The 9,232-nt window shown below is 42.6% G+C and overlaps 1 pseudogene; it reads left to right on the forward strand.

Annotated features, from left to right (window-relative positions):
- Positions 1-833: 833 nt before the first annotated feature.
- On the forward strand, positions 834-1,361 carry LOC116562389 (annotated as a pseudogene).
- Positions 1,362-9,232: the final 7,871 nt, after the last annotated feature.

The following is a 9,232-nucleotide window of genomic DNA, read 5'->3' on the forward strand; positions in this document are numbered from 1 at the left end:
TATTCACAATGGCCAAAAAGTGGAAGCAACCCAAGTGTCCATGGATATTTGAAGAGATAAAACAAGTATGGTATCCATATACTGGAATAGCAACTGGCCTTAGAAGGAAGGAAGTTCAGGTACCTGCTGCAACATGGAGGAACCTTGAGGACATTATGCTAAGGGAAATAAAATAGTCACAAAAAGACAAATAGCATGTGATTCCACTTATATGAGTTACTTAGGGCAGTCAAATTCATAGAGACAGAAAGTCGAATGGCCATTGCCAGGAGGCGGGTGGGGGGCGTTAGTGTTTCATGGGTACAGAGTTTCTGTTTGGGAAGATGAGTTCTGGAGATGGATGGTGGTGATGGTTGTATAACACTGTGAATACACTTAATGCCAGTGAACTGTATACTTAAAAAGGGTTAAGATTGTAAATCATATGTGTATTTTACCACGATAAAAATTTTTTACAATTCTAAGTTTGAAAAAAAAGACCTCTCAGCCTGACTTCTATGCCTTATGTATGAATAATAACCTTTAAGGAGAGCCTACTGGCCAAACACCAATCACCCATTGCCAAAACTTGATTCACCAGAGAATTGACTTTAAATTGTTTTTTCACATGTGCTGATGGCTGTCAGCATCCAGGGTGATAAACCAAGCCAGGACAGGCACCCCTGTGTTTTCACAAGTCATCATTTGTTCCTAGCAATTCATTCATGAAGCACATCAATGCTAAACATCTTTCTGTGTTCCAGGCATTGGATAAGATGCTAAGGTTTCCACAGAGAATGAGACATAATCACTGCCCTCATGGAGTGCTCCTAGTGCCTAGTGCCCAGCAGGGTGGTGAGAGTCAGAGACGGGGACTAGAGAGAGAGAATAAACAAACAAATAAGCAAACTTAATATTAAAAATTGTGTGGAGTGAGGAACTCGCAAAGGCTATCTTCTTCTTCCTCTTCCAGGGACGTTGCCTACAGGTACGCAGAATGGTCCAGCATTTGACCAAACATCAAAGGCTTTCCTATGATACAGCCTCTAACAAAACTCGGCTGTCCAGAACCCCTGGTAATAGAATTGTTTACCTTTATACCAAGAAGATTGGGAAAGCACAAAAATCTGCAAGTGGCGTGTGCCAGGGCCAACTTCGAGGGGTTCATGCTATAAGACCTACAGTTTTCATGAGATCATCCAAAACAAAGAAACACGGCAGCAGGGCCTATGGTGGTTCCACATGTGCTAAATGTGTTCATGGTAAGATCAAGCGTGCTTTCCTTATCGAGGAAGTGTGGTGTTGTGCAAGTGTTGAAGGCTCAAGCACGGAGTCAGAAAGCTAAGTAAAAAATAAAACTTGTTGAGTAATAAAATGAAAAGACTTGCAAAATAATTGTGTGCAGTGAATAAACAAGTACTTCTTCGTCAATAAGAAGATGGATGAGGATATTACAGGAAATAAAATCTGAGAAGCCACTTCTATAGAAGGTAACTCCTTGAATTGTTTAACAGAGAGGTTAAACAGCAAACCCCATGATGCTATAGTGAGATGCCCCTCCCCCCATTTGGGAGAAAACTGAAGGTTCTCTCCTTTACACTGAGCTCTTTTTGGAAATGCACTCCATAAGCAAAACTATTAAAATATGTCAGATGAAAGAAAAGCAGGTGTACTTATACATATACATATATTACTATATACATTTAAAAATGGGTTCTTTCAAAGAATGACATGTTTTGCACCCCTGAGATCACTGAAACTTAGTATTTTATCTATAGCTTTCTGTTTTCATGTTTAGGATTCATTTGTGAACAGCAAGATTTGTACCTGTACAGAAAGATTTTAGCTGACAACTCAATTCAGTAAGTTGATCCTGAGTGCCCGCCTGCTAGGCCCTGCTCTAGGCACAGGGACATAAGAGTGATGGCGCCTTGTTGAGACATGAGTGTCCCAGCACTCATGGAGCCTGCAGGCTTTTGCTGAGCACCAGGGCTGACATGAGTTCCTCCCAAGGTGACTTTCCCTGGGTGGGAATGTTATAACAGATGACGTCTCTGGTCTCGGTCCAAATTACAAACTCAAAGAAACTTGGTAGGGTGGCAGGGCAGGGCAGGCCTGTGCATGCAAAACAGGAGCCCCAGCTCGCCTTCTGGGGGAGGGCACATGTTTCAAAAAATTGTTTGGCCATATCGGTTTCTTCATTTATTAGTTGAGCAATAACTACATCAGTGTTTATCATCCCAGTGGCTACGGGGGCCAACGGCCCCAACAGGAACTCTTCCCCCTTCAGAGCTAGGGTCTCAGGACAAACGAGAAACACTTTGTGTGGAGTAGGCTCCTTGCTCAGGATCACACAGCAGTGGGGGCAGGGCTGGGATGAAAGGTCTGCTGTTAAAGAGCGTTCCCATCACATCCTTTGGTGGATGTGCCTGTGCAGATCAGCCTTTGGGGGCAGCCATCCTCTCCCCTACACTTCCAGCATGTCCCAGGGCTGCATCAGGTATGATGGCGTAGCTGACTCTGACCCTGGCATGAGCCTAATCTAAGCAGAAGATGCCAGGAAGGAGGTTGGGAGTGGGGTGCTTTCCCTATTTGGTGCCTTCAAGGCTGTGCTGCCCTTGGGGCTGGGCTGGAGAATAGAGAAAGCTGGTGAGACAGTGGATACAATGAAGTCAACCTGTGATCTTAAACTGGAGGGGAAGTACTCTTGCTTATAGCTTAGTGATCCTACCCAGAGGAAGAGTACTCAGCAAACTGAGGGCAAGGCACACTTATCAAACAACCCACTAGTTTGCAGAATCAGTCCAAACAAAGCAATTTAGGCCATCCTCAAAGGAATGATGTTATGCCCAAACTACCAACTTGCTGTAGACACTGGCAGCTTTCCTTTCCCCTCCAACTGCAAAAGCAAATTGCGCTCCACCTCCAGAAGTGGAAAGAAATACCGCCTCTCCAGAGACCACCCCAGTAGGGCACATGGGAAAAATACAAGGCTTATCCAGTGTTCAGCTCTCTCCAAAAGGCAGATTCCCCTCACCACTTCGATCCCATATGTGGCTATGGCCCACCGTCCACAGAAGGCATTTCTCTGCTAGGAGGATGGAGTTCTTCCAGTCTTCCAAACAAGAAGGCTCAGCCTTTGTGGTTCTCAAGTAGGCTTGCATAGAGCAAGAAGTGGGGAAGTGGGAAATTCCAATTCCTCTGGGGTAAGGAGGTGCTGTTTCTCCACTGGGGAAACAGGTGCATATATAAGAGCCATGCCATTAGAAAAGAAGATGTAGGATTTGAGCACAAGAGAATGTTTGATGAATTGTGTATTTTAATTAAATTTTCAGGGTTTTTTTTTTCTGTCTTTTTTTTTTTCCTCTGCAAGAACCAAGAAACAACGGCATTGAGAAGGTATAAAAAGATTCTTTAATAGTTCCACCTCCTTGGATATACAGCAGGAGAAACAAAGTTGGTTTACTTTATACTGGACATTAAAATAAGTCTGGTACCTTTGTATATCATTAGCTGACATGAATGGTAACAGTGCCAGCCTCCTGGACTAAGATTCCACCAGTCTCTCCTGTGATGCGGCCAATCCCCCAACCCCACCCCAGCCAACACAGAGCTGAAATGCAGAAAGCCTAGCCATCCCTGCATTTAAAAAATATATTTGCAAGCCATCCAGGGATTTTATTTCCTTTCTCAAAAAATTGAGAGCCTCAACATTTATTTTGCATAGAGGCAGAGAAAAGAAAAGCACCCCCATAGTCTGTGGGCTGACCCTAAAACTGAGTGCCTACGGTTATGACTATTTGATAACTGGGCTGCTACACTTGTAAGGTTTCATTTCTTTCTCTATTTCCTTCAAAATGAAACAAAGATAAACAGTGAGAGTAGTATTTTATTGTTTGAACATCAGTTTCTCCCCTTAACAATGCTGTGTTAGTATGACATCTTCTTGATACGATTGTAAACCTCAGTGTGTACACGGCCAGTTATGTACTCCAGAAGCTACTGTCTAATGCCAAGAGCCATTAATCAAAATAAATAGGTGCTCAGGATCCTGGAAGTGGTGTGGGGACTCTGCTTCTCTGCAGACAGACTCCCCTCTTCTGCCCCAAAGTGGGGTGACAGGAGGATGATGGTGGTCAGGGAGGTGCTGTGGCATTCTGAATCCCCGGTGATATAAGCGGGTGTCAGTACAGCCCGTGGATAACAGGAGAAGGGCAGTAAGGGGCCTAAAATGTATTTATGCTGTCCTAAGACTGAACAAATCCTGGGGACACTTCCAGTTCATCTCCCACAATTTCTGGAGGCATCTGCATACCTATCAGCTTAGGCCAAGTGCAAAGTAACACCATCTTTGTCAAAGCCAATTCCTGGAACCCACCCAATAAGCCCAGGCTGCTTTCATTTCTACTCTGTATTCTTTTATGACATTTTAAAGGCAAAGAAAAGAAAGTGCTCTTAGAAGGTAAACAGGTTACTTGAGTTCACAGACTTGATATTTTAGAAAGAGGCTAAACTAAATTATTCCAAGGTCTTAGGTTTAATTTGTGCCATCAGCGACAAAACATTTTCAAGAGTTAGTGGGTATAATGGACTGAAAAGGATGATAAAGATACTATCAACATCAGGCCACAGAAAGGGAGAGGAGGGCGAGAACAGTTAGAAACATATTAAACTGAACTCTAGTCGAGTCATCCCTCTAGCTCTTTTATTTTGTACCTGGGGTGCGGGGTGGGGGAGTTGTTAGCTTTTGGGTTTTTGCTTGCAGCAAGCATTATTTCATTTTGAGCCGGCCGTGCCAGTTAGTGACATAATGTCCACATGGTAATATGATATGGTAAGCACAAATGCAGTGCATAAACCAGACTGTGGCCTGGGAAAGACAAGCTCTGTCCATATATCAACGGGAATGGCTTGGAACTCAGGGAGTGAGTATTTTGAAGCAATCGCACATGAATTCACCTTCAGGAGATTAGAGGCTGATGTCACCAGAAGAGTGAAGTCATCAGAAATGACCTAAACTGATGGGACCTTGCCAGAACAAAGCCGCGCTGTGCAGACACACAGCTTAACTCCTTCTGGGTTGAAGAGTTCGCCAAGGCTTTTTTTTTTTTTTTTTTTTTTTTTTTTTTGGTGAATGCGAAGAGTTTCTAATGGAGGACAACAAAGCCAATATGACTCCCACACTCCTTGGCATCAGCTGGTGTTACCTGATGAAAGAGGCCCAAAAATAAGTAGGTTCCACTAACCAGATGTCCTAAACCCTCATCTCTTCACCCAAGAATTCTACCCTGTCTCTATAGATTGTCAGGGGAATAGCACTAGCAGGCTTTTCATAACAACAATTGAGCTGAAGTGAATGGAATTAAGCTAGCAAAAGCAGAACCCCCAGAATGGCAATATTGAGCCCACAGAATGGCGTTGGAACAGCACTACAGAAGACAGCCCACTGAAAAGTGGCTGCTTGCCTGAGTCTGCCTGTGATTCTCAGTGGAACACTCCGTGTGTCAGGAAGCAGTAAGATGCTGGCCATCCCTCCTCTAGTCAAGCTGCTTAGCAGTGAGGAACCATCCTCTTCTCCTTGTTACCTAATTCCTGAGAGCCATTGCCACTTGCTTATTTCATCCTCTCTAATGTCAACCCTTGGCTACTACAGATGCCATAAGGTCAATCGCACCTTGCTTAGGCCAAGGAATAGCAACATAACTTTAAAGTTAATCGTGCATGGAAAATATCTTCAGATACATGTGTCCCCTTATGGGCTGTGGCCATATTAACATTGCAACATAAAAACAAGCTACATAAGATCATATTAGAGGTGGTCTTAGGGGCAGGAAGCTGGACCCAGCCTCTCTTCTGGGATGAACCTAGCCTTTGGTGTCTAGAATCCATAGTCACATGGGATACTGTGAATAAAAACACCATCCAAGCTGTAAAGTATTCACTGAAGAATATTTTGATTTCATGATGGTCCTCCACAAAGCAAGGATAAAGGAGCAACATCAATAGGTATGATCTTAATATAGGCCAAATGGGAAGGTGGCTGCCAACACAGGGTAGTGGGAGGTATGCAGAGAAGGTCTCCTGCCCCTAAACTGTCCTCCTGATGCCTGTTGTGTGCCTAAAAATCCACCTCAAACAACTTGCTTGAGGTCAGTGCTTTTCAAATTGTTCTGATCACAGCCTTTACAGCACTGTTCAGTACTCTCTCATACACATACAATTGAAACAAAAGTTTTGCAAAAGCAATACTTTCCCTAAGGTGTGCTCTGACACGTCCTAATATATTTCAGGTGACTTCATGTTTTACTACTGGTTTCACCCATTAATTTAACAACTACTAATTGGGTCGAGATTCACAATTTGTAAAACACTGAGAATCAATTTCATACAGGAACAGAGCAGAAAAAAATATAAATTAGGGTTTTTCACAGTAGGGAATCAAGTCCTGAGAGGGAAAAATCCCCACAATGTTTTAAGACTAGAAAGTGGAAGGCTGGAGAGAGGAAAAATCAGCTTCTACCTCTTATAAATCACCTTGGGATGTGGTGGAGACCCTCATCCGAGTTTATCCATCTTCTGACTACCTCACTCCTCCTCTATTCACAACTCATACACAATCACAGAAAAATAATCCATCCCCCGCAACCCCAGACCCAGATAGAACCTAACAGAAATCACTGTGCATTCTTACACTGAGGCCAGAGAACCTGGGCCTCAGTTCAAAGAGCAAAGGGGCAACGACCAACACATGAACTGAAACCATCATGAATACAGAGACTGAAGTGTGCCGTTTTGTGGGATAAGAATCAAATCACATTGAGGCGTGTGTACTCTTGGATCTACTACTTACACATGAAATGGGAAAATTAGCTCGACTTTATTACATTAAACTATCTATGTCAAGTTTGGAAGGAAGCTATGGTTGGCTTTCAGTGCCCTTGAAGCACCAAGAGATTTAGGCTGACTTAGGCTACCCTATCTTGGGCCACTGGATGAAATACTGTTACCAAACCTGTCCAGATGTTGGGTTGATTTTTTTAAATACAGTAAATATTTACTGAGCTCTTACTAAGCTGTGCACTATAAAAAATTTGTCAAGCTTTTTACTTGATTGGATAGTCCAAGTATTTGATTGAACTCACAGAATTCAGAATTACGTAAGTTATGCTTATTACCACAACCCTGAACTTCAATGACCCTCAAGACTCTGGCAAATTTTGTGAGTTTTTAAGATACTGTTCAACTTGTCACTGTTAATCCTTTGGATATACTTTTCTAAAATATCAATAACTTTAAAATGCTCAGATTAATTCTGGAATAAATACATTCTCTGCTGAGGGAAGGAATTTACTTAAAAGGGGAAATAAGAGTAGTCAGTTTCACTTTCTGTTTCCATTGAGACTAATTTTCTGTGCACCTGCCTTCAGGATTTAGAATGGGTGAGAAATTTGCCTGTATTTTTAATGAAAATTCATGTTGTTTCCTTTTTTGAAAGTAGTACACCAGAAGAGATAGCAAGCTAGTGTGGGGCATGTTCCTAATATTTGTAAGATCCAGGCAAGAACACACATGGGACCAGGACTGGGCTGCCTTGTGGTTTCTTGCCAAGGTCAAGGAACATTGATTACATGCATGTGAACACTTCAGCTAGTATATGCAAAGTCTGTCTTCCTTCCCATCCCACCCTCACGAGACATAGGTGTGTGCACACCATGGTAGGCACAGGGCCAGGAAAGTCTAGGTGCTAATCCAAGGAAAGTTGAGGTGGATTGTCAGGGTAGGTGCAGAAGACAGTCACAGGTGGGCCAGAATAGATGTGGAGTCCAGGGAAGAAGTAGCCTTAGTTGCCTAAAACCTAGAGGGGGTGTGGAGGTAGGAACAGCAAGTACTGTGCTAGTATTAATCCATTCAAATCAATGCATTCAATGTTTCCTATCTGCATATGAGACACCCACAACCACCTAAAGAAACCCATCCTTACCCGAAAAAAACAAACGTGAATGCATGCCCCGCTCTAATCTAGAACCCAAGTTGTAGCACTTCACTCACAAAAAACAAAACAAAAAATAAAACCAGATTTTATTTTTACCCAAGGAGCCTTTTTATTTTTTAAAAGGAAAAGCTAATATTTCTCATACATTTGTTTTTGTATTTTTTTTTAACATTGCATTTCAACTTGGGACCCGTTTTAACCTGAGCCTACTTTGAGAAGTTTGTAAAGTAGTTGAACCTGATGTTCTCTTTTGCTGTTGATGTATCCAGCACATTTTCAGGGAGCATAGAGAGAGAATGATGGAAATGCACACTTCCCTGGCTTAAGCAGAAAGCAGATCTTTTTCACAGGTCTATGTATGCGAAAACGGAAGGAAGGGAGCCATTTAAGCCCATGTCTCCTGACATCAGCCTAGTATGTCTTAATAGGTTGTCTGTTACAGAGTGTCATGTAACTTGTAGGAAAGAAAACATTTCTCGAACACCTGTAAGTCCATTCCACAGTGCAGATGTGGCATCTTTTCTCACAAGGGACCACTGCAAAGCTAAAATCAACAATTAAGAACAGCTGCAGCCTTGTAACCAGCTGCCCTTGCTAACCCCCTTTTAGGGAGGGCAAAGAGAAGGGTAATCAACACAGAAGATTTAAATTACCCTTTCCTTGCATTACTTTTCCCTCTTGTGAAATGTGCTGGAACTTCCCCCATATGCTGAAGATGTGTTTCCTAAAGCTGCACTTCTATTTACAAAATGTCCTGCAATGTTTCCAAGCCTTGGAGTCTGTGGTAATGTCTAACCTACTGCTTCACAGTGCTGGGCTCGCAGCTTCAAATTGCTTCAGGAGCAGATTCAAACATGCAAGGAAGTTCTATTGAGAAATTTCCTTCAGGAAGTCATCAAGTACGTCATTTGGTCACAGGCTGTAGGACCCCTCAAGAACTAAATGAATAATAGAAGACCAACAGCCATTGATGAAATCACGTGTGTGACATATCCTCTCAAAGGATCGACCTGCCCGTGCATCAGAAAGGAAAGAAGAGCCCTAGCCAAGTGATTAGAAAACTAACATGACAAATAATAACTCATAGGTATCATGGGAGAGGAACCTGGGAAGAAAAAGGATTTCAGGGTGGTTGGAGGAAGATTATTGCCATTAAATCCCCTGAAAAAAAAAAAACAATAATCATCTAATGAAACTCTCTAATACTGATGAGGTGTGTGTGTGTGTGTGTGTGTGTGTGTGTGTGTGTGTGTGTGTGTG

This window comes from Sapajus apella, unplaced genomic scaffold (genome assembly GCF_009761245.1).
Source record: "Sapajus apella isolate SASKATOON/1434 unplaced genomic scaffold, GSC_monkey_1.0 scaffold32, whole genome shotgun sequence".
NCBI classification, from domain to species: Eukaryota; Metazoa; Chordata; class Mammalia; order Primates; family Cebidae; genus Sapajus; species Sapajus apella.